This window comes from Ranitomeya imitator, chromosome 1, assembly GCF_032444005.1.
Source record: "Ranitomeya imitator isolate aRanImi1 chromosome 1, aRanImi1.pri, whole genome shotgun sequence".
Classification (NCBI taxonomy): domain Eukaryota; kingdom Metazoa; phylum Chordata; class Amphibia; order Anura; family Dendrobatidae; genus Ranitomeya; species Ranitomeya imitator.
In genome coordinates, this window is record NC_091282.1 from 291416035 (window position 1) to 291432430 (window position 16396).

Consider the following 16396-nt stretch of genomic DNA (forward strand, 5'->3'; position numbering starts at 1 on the left):
ATTAGTTCGCTCGGTCTGGCCATTTGTCTGAGGATGAAATGCAGAAGAAAAAGACAAATCAATGCCCAGCCTAGCACAAAAGGCACGCCAAAACCTAGAAACAAACTGGGAACCTCTGTCGGACACAATATTCTCCGGAATACCATGCAAACAAACCACATGCTGAAAAAACAACGGAACCAAATCTGAAGAGAAAGGCAATTTAGGCAAAGGCACCAAATGAACCATCTTAGAGAACCGGTCACAAACAACCCAGATAACAGACATCTTCTGGGAGACCGGAAGATCTGAAATAAAATCCATCGAAATATGCGTCCAGGGCCTCTCAGGGACTGGCAATGGCAAAAGCAACCCACTAGCACGGGAACAACAAGGCTTGGCCCACGCACAAGTCCCACAGGACTGCACAAAAAAACGCACATCATGCGATAAAGAAGGCCACCAAAAGGACCTACCAACCAAGTCTATGGTACCAAAAATGCCAGGATGACCTGCCAACACGGAACAGTGAACCTCAGAAATCACTCTACTAGTCCATCTGTCAGGAAGAAACAGTTTCCCCACAGGACAGCGGTCCGGTTTGTCAGCCTGAAATTCCTGAAGAACCCGTCGTAAATCAGGGGAAATGGCAGAAAGGACCACCCCTTCTTTCAGAATACCGACCGGTTCTAAGACCTCAGGAGAATCAGGCAAAAAACTCCTAGAGAGGGCATCAGCCTTAATATTCTTAGAACCCGGAAGGTACGAGACCACGAAATCAAAACGGGAAAAAAACAAGGACCATCGAGCCTGTCTAGGATTCAGCCGTTTGACAAACTCGAGGTAAATCAGATTCTTATGATCGGTCAAGACCACAATACGGTGCTTAGCTAACTCAAGCCAATGTCGCCACTCCTCAAACGCCCACTTCATAGCCAACAACTCCCGATTGCCGACATCATAATAGCGTTCAGCAGGCGAAAACTTACGGGAAAAGAAGGCACACGATTTCATTAAGGAACCAACAGGATCCCTCTGAGACAAAATGGCCCCTGCCCCAATCTCAGAAGCGTCAACCTCAACCTGAAACGGAAGAGAAACATCCGGTTGGCGCAACACCGGAGCAGAAGTAAATCGACGTTTAAGCTCCTGAAAGGCAGAGACAGCCGCAGAGGACCATTTCGCCACATCAGCGCCTTTCTTCGTCAAATCGGTCAAGGGTTTAACCACGCTGGAAAAACTAGCAATGAAACAGCGATAAAAATTTGCAAAAACCCCAAAATTTCTGAAGGCTCTTCACGGATGTGGGCTGAATCCAATCATGAATGGCCTGAACCTTAACCGGATCCATCTCTATAGACGAGGGAGAAAAGATAAAGCCCAAAAAAGAAACCTTCTGCACCCCAAAGAGACACTTAGACCCTTTCACAAACAAAGCATTGTCACGAAGGATCTGAAATACCATCCTGACCTGTTGCACATGAGACTCCCAATCATCGGTAAAAATCAAAATATCGTCCAAATATACAATCAAGAATTTATCAAGATAAGTCCGGAAGATATCATGCATGAAGGACTGAAAAACAGATGGAGCATTAGAGAGTCCGAATGCCATCACAAGGTATTCAAAATGGCCTTCGGGCGTGTTAAACGCAGTTTTCCATTCATCACCCTGCTTAATACGAACAAGATTATATTCCCCTCGAAGGTCAATCTTGGTAAACCAACTAGTTCCCTTAATCCTAGCAAACAAATCGGAAAGCAAAGGTAAAGGGTATTGAAACTTGACCGTGATCTTATTCAAGAGGCGATAATCAATACAGGGTCTCAAGGAACCATCTTTTTTTAGCAACAAAAAAGAACTCCGCTCCCAACGGTGAAGAAGATGGTCGAATATGCCCTTTCTCCAAAGACTCCTTAATATAGCTCCGCATAGCGGTATGTTCAGGCACAGACAGGTTGAAAAGTCGACCCTTAGGAAACTTACAGCCTGGAATTAAGTCAGAAGCACAATCGCAGTCCCTGTGCGGTGGAAGGAAACTGGACTTGGGCTCATCGAATACATCCTGAAAATCAGACAAAAACTCTGGAATTTCAGAAGAGGAAGTAGAGGAGATTGACATCAAAGGAACATCATTATGAACCCCCTGACAACCCCAACTAGTCACAGACATGGACTTCCAATCCAACACAGGATTATGTACCTGCAACCACGGAAAACCCAGCACGATAGCATCATGCAAATTATGCAACACCAGAAATCGACAATCTTCCTGATGGGCTGGCGCCATGCGCATGGTCACCTGTGTCCAAAACTGGGGATTATTTTTAGCCAAGGGTGTAGCATCAATGCCCCTTAAAGGAATAGGGTTCTGCAAAGGCTGCAAGGGAAAACCACAACGCTTGGCAAACTCAAAGTCCATTAAGTTCAAGGTGGCGCCTGAATCCACAAACGCCATGACAGAAAATGACGACAGATCAAGGACACAAATAACAAAAATTTAGGTTGTACAGTACTGATGGTAATTGAACTGGCGATTCTCTTTGTCCGCTTAGGGCAGACAGAAATGACATGAGAAGCGTCGCCACAATAATAACACAACCTTTTCTGACGTCTGAAACCTTGTTGTTCCGTTCTAGACAGAATCCTATCACACTGCATTGGCTCAGGAATTTGCTCTGAGGATAACGCAACAGCGCGCACAGTTCTGCGCTCCCGCAAGCGCCGGTCAATCTGAATGGCCAGAGACATAGAATCACTCAGACCGGAAGGCGTGGGAAACCCCACCATAACATCTTTAATGGATTCAGAAAGACCCTTTCTGAAAATTGCCGCCAAAGCATCATTATTCCATTTAGTCAACACCGACCATTTTCTGAATTTCTGACAATACAATTCTGCCGCCTCTTGACCCTGAGACAGGGCCAACAAGGTCTTCTCAGCTTGATCCACAGAATTAGGTTCATCATATAACAATCCCAATGCCTGAAGAAAGGAGTCCACATCAAGCAAAGCCGGATTCCCAGATTCCAGGGAAAATGCCCAATCCTGCGGGTCGCCACGCAGCAGGGAGATGACGATTTTAACCTGCTGAATGGAATCACCGGAGGATCGAGGTCTCAAAGCAAAAAACAGTTTACAGTTGTTTTTAAAACTCAAAAATTTGGACCTGTCACCAAAAAACAAATCAGGAGTAGGAATCTTCGGTTCTAAAACAGGAATCTGAACAATATAATCAGAAATACCCTGTACCCTAGCAGCAAGCTGGTCTACACGAGAAGCTAATTCCTGAACATTCATGCTAGCACAAGGCTCTTCAGCCACCCAGAGATAAAGAGGGAGGAGAAGACAAAGTAGACTGAAGAAAAAAAAATGGCTCAAGACCTTTGTTCCCTTCTTCTGAGATGCATTTAACTCATTATGGGCCAGTTGTACTGTTATGATCAGGTGACCTTGGAGCAGCATGAAAATTTTCACTGGAGTAGGTGGTAACTATACTGACCGCAAACCCTGATCTTAACACTGCAACTAGAAGTAGCCGTGGGGTGTGCCTAACAAAACCTAGACACCTCGACACAGCAGGAGGACTAAATACCCCTATAGATGGAAATAGGAATTCTACCTTGCCTCAGAGCAGAACCCCAAAGGATAGGCAGCCCCCCACAAATATTGACTGTGAGTAGTAGAGGAAAAGACACACGCAGGCAGGAAACAGGATTTAGCAAATGAGGCCACACTAGCTAAACAGGAAAGGATAGGACAGGATACTAAGCGGTCAGTATTAAAAATCCTTCCAAAAATATCCACAGCAGAAAATACAAAAACTCCACCATCTAACTAAAGATGTGGAGCGTATATCTGCAACTCCAGAGAATCCAACAAGACTGAGAAAAAACTGACACAGTCTAAGCTGGACAAGAGAAAAACAAATGAATAGCACAGAATACATAGTAACATAGTAACATAGTTAGTAAGGCCGAAAAAAGACATTTGTCCATCCAGTTCAGCCTATATTCCATCATAATAAATCCCCAGATCTACGTCCTTCTACAGAACCTAATAATTGTATGATACAATATTGTTCTGCTCCAGGAAGACATCCAGGCCTCTCTTGAACCCCTCGACTGAGTTCGCCATCACCACCTCCTCAGGCAAGCAATTCCAGATTCTCACTGCCCTAACAGTAAAGAATCCTCTTCTATGTTGGTGGAAAAACCTTCTCTCCTCCAGACGCAAAGAATGCCCCCTTGTGCCCGTCACCTTCCTTGGTATAAACAGATCCTCAGCGAGATATTTGTATTGTCCCCTTATATACTTATACATGGTTATTAGATCGCCCCTCAGTCGTCTTTTTTCTAGACTAAATAATCCTAATTTCGCTAATCTATCTGGGTATTGTAGTTCTCCCATCCCCTTTATTAATTTTGTTGCCCTCCTTTGTACTCTCTCTAGTTCCATTATATCCTTCCTGAGCACCGGTGCCCAAAACTGGACACAGTACTCCATGTGCGGTCTAACTAGGGATTTGTACAGAGGCAGTATAATGCTCTCATCATGTGTATCCAGACCTCTTTTAATGCACCCCATGATCCTGTTTGCCTTGGCAGCTGCTGCCTGGCACTGGCTGCTCCAGGTAAGTTTATCATTAACTAGGATCCCCAAGTCCTTCTCCCTGTCAGATTTACCCAGTGGTTTCCCATTCAGTGTGTAATGGTGACACTGATTCCTTCTTCCCATGTGTATAACCTTACATTTATCATTGTTAAACCTCATCTGCCACCTTTCAGCCCAAGTTTCCAACTTATCCAGATCCATCTGTAGCAGAATACTATCTTCTCTTGTATTAACTGCTTTACATAGTTTTGTATCATCTGCAAATATCGATATTTTACTGTGTAAACCTTCTACCAGATCATTAATGAATATGTTGAAGAGAACAGGTCCCAATACTGACCCCTGCGGTACCCCACTGGTCACAGCGACCCAGTTAGAGACTATACCATTTATAACCACCCTCTGCTTTCTATCACTAAGCCAGTTACTAACCCATTTACACACAATTTCCCCCAGACCAAGCATTCTCATTTTGTGTACCAACCTCTTGTGCGGCACGGTATCAAACGCTTTGGAAAAATCGAGATATACCACGTCCAATGACTCACCGTGGTCCAGCCTATAGCTTACCTCTTCATAAAAACTGATTAGATTGGTTTGACAGGAGCGATTTCTCATAAACCCATGCTGATATGGAGTTAAACAGTTATTCTCATTGAGATAATCCAGAATAACATCCCTCAGAAACCCTTCAAATATTTTACCAACAATAGAGGTTAGACTTACTGGCCTATAATTTCCAGGTTCACTTTTAGAGCCCTTTTTGAATATTGGCACCACATTTGCTATGCGCCAATCCTGCGGAACAGACCCTGTCGCTATAGAGTCCCTAAAAATAAGAAATAATGGTTTATCTATTACATTACTTAGTTCTCTTAGTACTCGTGGGTGTATGCCATCCGGACCCGGAGATTTATCTATTTTAATCTTATTTAGCCGGTTTTGCACCTCTTCTTGGGTTACATTGGTGACCCTTAATATAGGGTTTTCATTGTTTCTTGGGATTTCACCTAGCATTTCATTTTCCACCGTGAATACCGTGGAGAAGAAGGTGTTTAATATGTTAGCTTTTTCCTCGTCATCTACAACCATTCTTTCCTCACTATTTTTTAAGGGGCCTACATTTTCAGTTTTTATTCTTTTACTATTGATATAGTTGAAGAACAGTTTGGGATTAGTTTTACTCTCCTTAGCAATGTGCTTCTCTGTTTCCTTTTTGGCAGCTTTAATTAGTTTTTTAGATAAAGTATTTTTCTCCCTATAGTTTTTTAGAGCTTCAATGGTGCCATCCTGCTTTAGTAGTTCAAATGCTTTCTTTTTACTGTTAATTGCCTGTCTTACTTCTTTGTTTAGCCACATTGGGTTTTTCCTATTTCTAGTCCTTTTATTCCCACAAGGTATAAACCGCTTACACTGCCTATTTAGGATGTTCTTAAACATTTCCCATTTATTATCTGTATTCTTATTTCTGAGGATATTGTCCCAGTCTACCAGATTAAGGGCATCTCTAAGCTGGTCAAACTTTGCCTTCCTAAAGTTCAGTGTTTTTGTGACTCCCTGACAAGTCCCCCTAGTGAAAGACAGGTGAAACTGTACAATATTGTGGTCGCTATTTCCTAGATGCCCGACCACCTGCAGATTTGTTTTTCTTTCAGGTCTATTAGATAGTATTAGGTCTAAAAGTGCTGCTCCTCTGGTTGGATTCTGCACCAATTGTGAAAGATAATTTTTCTTGGTTATTAGCAGAAACCTGTTGCCTTTATGTATTTCACAGGTTTCTGTTTCCCAGTTAATATCCGGGTAGTTAAAGTCCCCCATAACCAGGACCTCATTATGGGTTGCAGCTTCATCTATCTGCTTTAGAAGTAGACTTTCCATGGTTTCTGTTATATTTGGGGGTTTGTAACAGACCCCAATGAGAATTTTGTTACCATTTTTCCCTCCATGAATTTCGACCCATATGGACTCGACATCCTCATTTCCTTCGCTAATATCCTCCCTTAAAGTGGACTTTAGACAAGACTTTACATAGAGACAAACCTCTCCTCCTCTCCGATTTTTACGATCCTTTCTAAACAGACTGTAACCCTGTAAGTTAACTGCCCAGTCATAGCTTTCATCTAACCATGTCTCGGTTATTCCCACTATGTCAAAGTTACCTGTAGATATTTCTGCTTCTAGTTCTTCCATCTTGTTTGTCAGGCTTCTGGCGTTTGCGAGCATGCAGTTTAGAGGATTTTGTTTTGTTCCAATCTCCTCGCTGTTGATTGTTTTAGAAATGTTCTTACCTCCCTTCTGAGTATGTTTTCCTGGATCTTCTTTGTTCAAGTCTAATGTTTTTCTTCCCGTCCCCTCTTCTTCTAGTTTAACGCCCTCCTGATGAGAATATAAGCACACTGCATGTGTGCCACAGAAAAAGAAACATACACTTATCTTTGCTGAATTGGCAGCTAAGCAGGAGAAGCCAGAAAGTGATCCAACACTTCACAAGAAACATTGACAACTGGCAAGGACTAAAGAATCCTGCACACCTAAATATCCCAGTCAGAACTGCAATCAGCAGATACACCTGGCCAGGACTGCGACTCAGAGACAACTGCATTCCCACCTACAACCACTGGAGGGAACCCAAAAGCAGAATTCACAACAAATTACCCAGACATCTACCTTTTTGCACACCAATAAGAACTGACTTTTCATTTGTATATTGGCCTGTGCATTTAAGTGTTTATGTCTGGTGGTTCAAGAAGACAGACTTGCAAACTGATACCATTTAACATACAGTGTAAGTCTGTAATAGTGACTTGTACATAGTGTGTGTTTATCTTTGTTTATTGATGTGTGCTGATATGCTAATTGTGCATTGAATTCCTGAACTAGCTTCGTGACTTCTAAAGCAGAGAAGGAAAGACTGTGCAAATAGATTGAATGGTCAAGTAGTACTACGTAATCTCATCACCATTGTTTGCCATATCTTGATGTTGAACTAAAGGACACTGGGTAATTCTAAAAATAGCTTACATGCCTTGGGTATAAAAAGACTCAGAGATCACATCCCGAGGGAGTCTGAAGTAATACAGAGCAACCAGCCGGACATTCTGCAAACCACACTACAGACAGAAGAAAGGACTGCAGCCAATTCATCATGGCACCATCACGAGGGACCCTGGTCTAGGATTCTATAGGATACAACCTAGGGGTTTTCGGCTCTGGTTGGAAGGACACAGATCTGATCCAGTGACCATCTCTGCACCATGGATATGTTTGGAGAAAGCCAGGGTTGGGACTTGCTGGTCGCCTGGTTCCATGGAGATGGTCCGATAAGACAGGTAGTGACTCTCGTGTCAACTGGCTTTGGACCTTGTATGGACTCTATGGACAGTTCTTGGTCATCTCCCTATGCTTGTCGCTGCCCCTTCTCTGTGCGTTCATCCACAGATGGAGTAGCGACCCTGGGAGCTCTGACATCTTGTCAACTGGCTTTGGACCTTGTATGGACTCTATGGACAGTTCTTGGTCATCTCCCTATGCTTGTCATTACCCCTTCTCTGTGCATTCATCCACAGATGGAGTAGCGAGCCTGGGAGCTCTGACATCATGTCAACTGGCTTTGGACTTTGTATGGACTCTATGGACAGTTCTTGGTCATCTCCTTATGCTTGTCGTTACCCCTTCTCTGTGTGTTCATCCACAGATGGAGTAGCGACCCTGGGAGCTCTGACATCGTGTCATACTAGAAATACGTGGAGACGCAGTGATATTTTATATACGCCCATGTACCCATACAATTCCAGGCATGTTGGGAATGCTCTGTTTGCTATTGTGTGCTGTGGTTCAATAAAGTATTGCCACCCTGTTTTACCTTAACCCTGTGATGTCTGTGTAGTGTATTGCCCACTGGGAAATAGAGCGGGCGTTCAGTGGTATGAGCCGTGGTCCATGCAGTCTTGCTAAAGACAGCGGGGCCAGCGGACAAGAGCACCCACTGACCCCGCTTCTCCGTAACACACGCTATAAAGGGAAATTGCAAAATATCATGCCACATGAGAACCTTGAACAAATATTGGCAACCAAACAAGCAACTCTTGTAGACCCTTTGATTCAGGCATTCCCAGCACACAGCGCTGGTGATGGTTCTCACACGAGCTGCAGGGGGCAACAGGGCAGAGGTGTTAGAGGTGCACAAATCAGAAGTAGAGTTGGACAGAGGGGTTTTCTGACCAGGCTGTGGAGTGATTTCGCAATGACCGCAGACAGGACAGGTACTGCAGCATCAATTCAAAGTGACAGGAGACAACATTTGTCCAGTATGGTTACTAACTATTTTTCCTCCCTTATCGATGTTCTCCCTCACCCGTCATTCCCATTTGATTACTGGGCATCCAAAATAGACACCTGGCCTGAATTGGCCGAATATGCATTGCAGGAGCTTGCTTGCCCAGCAGCTACTGTGCCATCAGAAAGAGTATTCAGTGCTGCTGGTTCAGTACTGACCGAAAAAAGGACACGTCTGGCTACCCAAAATGTTGATGATCTAACTTTCATTAAAATGAACCACTCATGGATTTTTAATTATTTTGCCCCACCTTTCCCAGCTGACACCTAGCTTTCCTGTAAAAAGGTCTTGCTTTTGGACTGGTCTTACTGACTGTTCCAATTTCTCAATTTGCAGCTGCTGTATGTCCAGCATATGACATGTTTACACCACCCTAAATGGGCTGACTCCCCCCACGGGGCCGTGGTCACCACTTGGCGCAAGCACCCGTGAGAGTGCCGTTTGTCTGAAGAGGTGGGTGTACCCACTTTTGAGTGACGGCACTGGCACTGGGTCCCTCATAGTACAATGAAGTGTCTCTGGCGGTGGAGGTGCGCACTCAACGTCAGACACACCGCTGTAACATGAGAGGCCCTGGGCCAGTACCACCGGCCACGAGAGAGTGTCCCCTGTTGTGAATTCTGCTCTTGGGCTCCCTCTGGTGGTTATGAGTGGTAGTGCTGCTATCTTTGGATCGCAGCATTTATCAGGTGTGTCCACTTTTTTCAATTTGGACTGGGCTATTTAGTCTTGCTTGATCCTTTAGTCAGTGCCAGTTGTCCATTGTTTTTGGAGGATTCACATCCATACCTGGTCTCTCCTGTTTTGCTGTTCATTTCAACAAAGATAAGTTCTGGCTTTGTTTTTGCTGTCCACGTGCTGTGGGCCTTATAGTTCAGTGCATTTTCATGTTTTGTCTTGTCCAGCTTTGTCTGTGTAAGGATTTTTTGCAGCCAAGCTGTATCTCTGGAGATGCAGATATACCCTCCATGTCTTTAGTCAGATGTGGAGATTTGTATTTTCTGTGGTGGATATTTTCTAGTGTTTTAATACTGACCGCATAGTACTCTGTCCTATTCTTTCTTTTTAGCTAGAATGGCCTCCTTTGCTAAATCCTGATTTCAGTCTGCGTATGTCATTTCCCTCTCCTCTCACAGTCAATATTTGTGGGGGGCTGTCTATCCTTTGGGGATTTTCTCTGAGGCAAGATAGTTTTCCCGTTTCTATCTTTAGGGGAAGTTAGTTCTTAGGCTGTGTCGAGGTGTCTAGGGAGTGTTAGGTACATCCCACGGCTACTTCTAGTTGCGGTGCTAAGTTCAGGGTTTGCGGTCAGTACAGGTACCACCTTCTCCAGAGTACGTCTCATGCTGCTCCTAGGTCACCAGATCATAACAGTACAACTGGCCAACAATGAGTTAAACGCAACTCAGAAGAAGGGAAGAAAAGTGCTGAGCCATTTTTTTTCTGTAGTCTGTTTTGTCTTTCCTTCCATCTTTTCCTCTGGGTGGCTCAGGAGTTTGGCGCTGGCATGGAGGTTCAGGGATTGGTTTCTCGTGTGGACCAACTTGCTGCTAGAGTACAGGATATTTCCGATTATATCGTTCAGACTCTGGTTTTAGAGCCTAGAATTCCAACTCTTGATTTATTTTTTGGGGACAGGTCCAAATTTTTGAGCTTTAAAAATAACTGTAAACTGTTTTTTGCTCTTAAACCCCATTCTTCTGGTGATCCCATTCAGCAGGTTAAAATTGTTATTTCCCTGCTGCGTGGTGATCCTCAGGATTGGGCATTTTCCCTGGAATCTGGGAATCCTGCTTTGCTTAATGTAGACACCTTTTTTCAGGCGCTAGGGTTATTGTATGATGAACCTAATTCAGTGGATCATGCAGAGAAGACCTTGTTGGCCCTGTGTCAGGGTCAAGAAGCGGCAGAATCGTATTGCCAGAAATTTAGAAAATGGTCTGTGTTGACTAAATGGAATGAGGATGCCTTGGCGGCAATTTTCAGAAAAGGTTTTTCTGAATGCGTTAAAGATGTTATGGTGGGGTTCCTCACGCCTGCTGGTCTGAGTGATTCTATGTCTCTGGCCATTCAGATTGATCGGCCCTTGCGTGAGCGCAGAGTTGTGCACACTGTGGCGTTGTCCTCCGAGCGGAGCCCTGAGCCTATGCAGTGTGATAGGATTTTGTCTAGAGCTGAATGACAAAGATTCAGGTGTCAGAATGGGTTGTGTTTTTACTGCGGCGATTCTGCTCATGTTATTTCTGATTGTACTAAGCGTACAAAGAGAATTGCTAGCTCTGTTACCATCAGTACTGTACAACCTAAATTTCTGTTATCTGTGACGTTGATCTGCTCATTATCGTCATTTTCTGTCATGGCATTTGTGGATTCAGGCACCGCTCTGAACTTAATGGACTTAGAATTTGCCAGACGTTGTGGTTTCCCCTTGCAGCCTTTGCAGAACCCTATTCCTTTAAGGGGCATTGATGCTACACCGTTGGCTATAAATAAACCTCAGTTTTGGACACAGCTGACCATGTGCATGGCGCCAGCCCATCAGGAAGATTGTCGTTTTCTGGTGTTGCATAATTTGCATGATGATATTGTGCTGGGTTTTCCATGGTTACAGGTACATAATCCGGTGTTAGATTGGAAATCTATGTCTGTGACTAGTTGGGGTTGTCAGGGGGTTCATGGTCACGTTCCTTTGATGTCAATCTCCTCTTCTGAAATTCCTGAGTTTTTGTCAGATTTCCAGGATGTATTCGATGACCCTAAATCCAGTTCCCTTCCACCGCATAGGGACTGTGATTGTGCTATTGACTTGATTCCAGGTTGTAAGTTCCCTAAGGGCCGACTTTTCAACCTGTCTGTGCCAGAACATGCCGCCATGGGGAGCTATATTAAGGAGTGTTTGGAGAAGGGGCATATTCGGCCATCTTCTTCACCATTGGGAGCAGGTTTTTTTTTTGTTGCCAAGAAGGATGGCTCCTTGAGACCCTGTATTGATTATCGCCTCTTGAATAAGATCACGGTCAAATTTCAATACCCTTTGCCTTTGCTTTCTGATTTGTTTGCTAGGATTAAGGGGGCTAGTTGGTTTACTAGGATTGACCTTCGAGGGGCATATAATCTTGTTCGTATTAAGCAGGGTGACGAATGGAAAACTGCATTTAATACACCCGAAGGCCATTTTGAATACCTTGTGATGCCATTCGGACTCTCTAATGCCCCATCTGTGTTCCAGTCCTTCATGCATGATATCTTTCGGAGTTATCTTGATAAATTCATGATTGTATATTTGGATGATATTTTGATTTTTTCTGATGATTGGGAGTCTCATGTGAAACAGGTCAGGATGGTATTTCAGATCCTCTGTGATAATGCTTTATTTGTGAAGGGGTCTAAGTGCCTCTTTGGAGTGCAGAAGGTTTCTTTTTTGGGCTTCATTTTTTCTCCCTCATCTATAGAAATGGATCCGGTTAAGGTTCAGGCCATTCATGATTGGATTCAGCCCACATCTGTGAAGAGCCTTCAGAAATTCTTGGGCTTTGCTAATTTTTATCGTCGTTTCATTGCCAACTTCTCCAGTGTGGTTAAACCCCTGACCGATTTGATGAAGAAAGGCGCTGAATTGGTTCTCCGCGGCTGTTTCTGCCTTTCAGGAGCTTAAACGCCGATTTACTTCTGCCCCTGTGTTGCGTCAGCCGGATGTTTCTCTTCCATTTCAGGTTGAGGTTGACACGTCTGAGATTTGGGCAGGGGCCGTTTTGTCTCAGAGGAATTCTGATGGTTCCTTGATGAAACCGTGTGCCTTCTTTTCTCGGAAGTTTTCGCCTGCGGAACGCAATTATGATGTCAGCAATCGGGAGTTGTTGGCTATGAAGTGGGCATTTCAGGAGTGGCGACATTGGCTTGAGGGGGCCAAGCACCGTATTGTGGTCCTGACCGATCATAAGAATCTGATTTACCTTGAGTCTGCCAAATGGCTGAATCCTAGACAGGCTCGATGGTCCCTGTTTTTCTCCCGTTTTGATTTTGTGATCTCGTATCTTCCGGGTTCTAAGAATGTTAAGGCTGATGCCCTCTCTAGGAGTTTTTTGCCTGATTCTCCTGGGGTCCTTGAGCCGGTCGGCATTCTGAAGAAAGGGGTGATTCTTTCTGCCATCTCCCCTGATTTACGATGGGTTCTTCAGGAATTTCAGGCTAATAAACCTGACCACTGTCCAGTGGGGAAACTGTTTGTTCCTGATAGATGGACTAGTAAAGTGATTTCTGAGGTTCATTGTTCTGTGTTGGCTGGCCATCCTGGGATTTTTGGTACCAGAGATTTGGTTGGTAGGTCCTTTTGGTGGCCTTCTTTGTCGCGGGATGTGCGTTCTTTTCTGCAGTCCTGTGGGACTTGTGCGCGGGCCAAGCCTTGCTGTTCCCGCGCTAGTGGGTTGCTTCTGCCTTTGCCGGTCCCTGAGAGACCTTGGACGCATATTTCTATGGATTTTATTTCAGATCTTCCAGTTTCCCAGAGGATGTCTGTTATCTGTGTGGTTTGTGACCGGTTTTCTAAGATGGTTCATTTGGTACTTTTGCCTAAATTGCCTTCCTCTTCGGATTTGGTTCCGTTGTTTTTTCAGCATGTGGTTCGTTTGCATGACATTCCGGAGAATATTGTGTATGATAGAGGTTCCCAGTTTGTTTCTAGGTTTTGGCGGGCCTTTTGTGCTAGGCTGGGCATTGATTTGTCTTTTTCTTCCGCATTTCATCCTCAGACAAATGGCCAAACCGAGTGAACTAATCAGACTTTGGAAACTTATTTGAGATGCTTTGTGTCTGCTGATCAGGATGATTGGGTGGCTTTCTTGCCACTGGCCGAGTTTGCCCTTAATAATCGGGCTAGTTCTGCTACCTTGGTTTCGCCTTTTTTTTGTAATTTTGGTTTTCATCCTTGTTTTTCTTCAGGGCAGGTTGAGCCTTCTGATTGTCCTGGTGTGGATTCTGTGGTTGATATAGCAAAACTGACTGAACAGCAATCTAATCTGAACTGGTGCATAACCAAAAAAGTCATATAGCAAATAGATTAATGGCTGGACTCAAAATCAATCTGTGCTAGAGCAAGGAAATGTGCGATACATGAAATGGGAATAGCATAATGGCTTGTGAAATATATGACAAAACACATGAGATTCTTAGCACAAGATTTAGCCAAAAGTTGTGAGCCCATCCACCAATCGTCAAGGTAATCTCAGAACGGATGGGTACCTGAGCTGACTGCCTAGTGTGAACACTTACCTATGGCTAATAACGTGGTAAAGCCTGCTTATATAGGAAGCTCAGAACCAACTGTGTTAGGTTGTAATTAAAATCACAGCTTGGTGAAGGGCGGGGCGTTCAAGTCAGAAAAAAAAGTACATAGTAGATATAGAAAAACTGACTGAACAGCAATCTAATCTGAACTGGTGCATAACCAAAAAAGTCATATAGCAAATAGATTAATGGCTGGACTCAAAATCAATCTGTGCTAGAGCAAGGAAATGTGCGATACATGAAATGGGAATAGCATAATGGCTTGTGAAATATATGAAAAAACACATGAGATTCTTATCACAAGATTTGGCCAAAAGTTGTGAGCCCATCCACCAATCGTCAAGGTAATCTCAGAACGGATGGGTACCTGAGCTGACTGCCTAGTGTGAACACTTACCTGTGGCCCTTCCAGCCTCTTTTTCTATCCATAATGTTTTCCATAGATCTTTGTTGCGGAAGTATGTGGTGCCCGTTGTTCCCTCTGTTGATCCTCCGGCCCCGGTGTTGGTTGATGGGGAGTTGGAGTATGTGGTTGAGAAGATTTTGGATTCTCTTTTTTCGAGGCGGAAGCTTCAGTATCTTGTCAAATGGAAGGGTTATGGCCAGGAGGATAATTCTTGGGTTGTTGCCTCCGATGTTCATGCTGATGATTTGGTTCATGCCTTTCATTTGGCTCGTCCTGATCGGCCTGGGGGCTCTGGTGAGGGTTCGGTGACCCTTCCTCAAGGGGGGTACTGTTGTGAATTCTGCTCTTGGGCTCCCTCCAGTGGTTATGAGTGGTAGTGCTGCTGTCTTTGGATCGCAGCATTTATCAGGTGTGTCCACTTTTTTCAATTTGGACTGGGCTATTTAGTCTTGCTTGATCCTTTAGTCAGTGCCAGTTGTCCATTGTTTTTGGAGGATTCACATCCATACCTGGTTTCTCCTGTTTTGCTGTTCATTTCAACAAAGATAAGTTCTGGCTTTGTTTTTGCTGTCCACATGCTGTGGGCCTTATAGTTCAGTGCATTTTCATGTTTTGTCTTGCCCAGCTTTGTCTGTGTAAGGATTTTTTACAGCCAAGCTGTATCTCTGGAGATGCAGATATACCCTCCATGTCTTTAGTCAGATGTGGAGATTTGTATTTTCTGTGGTGGAAATTTTCTAGTGTTTTAATACTGACCGCATAGTACTCTGTCCTATTCTTTCTTTTTAGCTAGAATGGCCTCCTTTGCTAAATCCTGATTTCAGTCTGCGTATGTCATTTCCCTCTCCTCTCACAGTCAATATTTGTGGGGGGCTGTCTATCCTTTGGGGATTTTCTCTGAGGCAAGATAGTTTTCCCATTTCTATCTTTAGGGGAAGTTAGTTCTTAGGCTGTGTCGAGGTGTCTAGGGAGTGTTAGGTACATCCCACGCCTACTTCTAGTTGCGGTGCTAAGTTCAGGGTTTGCGGTCAGTACAGGTACCACCTTCTCCAGAGTACGTCTCATGCTGCTCCTAGGCCACCAGATCATAACAGTCCCCCCCCAGCTCAAACAGTGCTCTACCACTTGCAAAATTATCTCTCACTGCTCCACCACTGTTTAGTCTATGCGGTGAAATCCTTCAATGCCTGGCACTGACAATACCAATTTGTTGACAAGTATGATGCTAGTTAAAATATTCAGGGGCCCTGTCCTACATTTACACCAATAAATACTTGGTGCCAAATAATAATGTCTGAAAGTCAGCAGAGGAGCCCACCCCTGTACCTAAGTATGCCGCCTGTTTTTTTTTTTTGCGAGACATTAACATCTATTTATTATTTTGGAGTACTAACTGTGTCAGACACTCCTTCCAATTGCCCTCCGCTGACCACAGCAATGCTGCCTGTGCACCCTTGCAACATAATTAAACCTGCATTGAGCCTAATTTTTTTTATTTTAGGCCTACTAAGTCTGTCTGCGGTCACTCCTTCCAATTGTCCTCCGCTGACCACATCAATGCTGCCTGTCTACCCCTGTAACCTAATAAAACCTGCATCGAGCCAACTTTTTAAATTTAAGGCCTTGTAAGTCTGTCTGCGGTCCCTCCTGCCAATTGTCCTCCGCTGACCACAGCAATGCTGCCTGTGTACCCCTGTAATCTAATAAAACCTGCATTTAGCCAACTTTTTTAATTTAAGGCCTAGTAAGTCTGTCTGCGGTGCCTCCTTCCAATTGT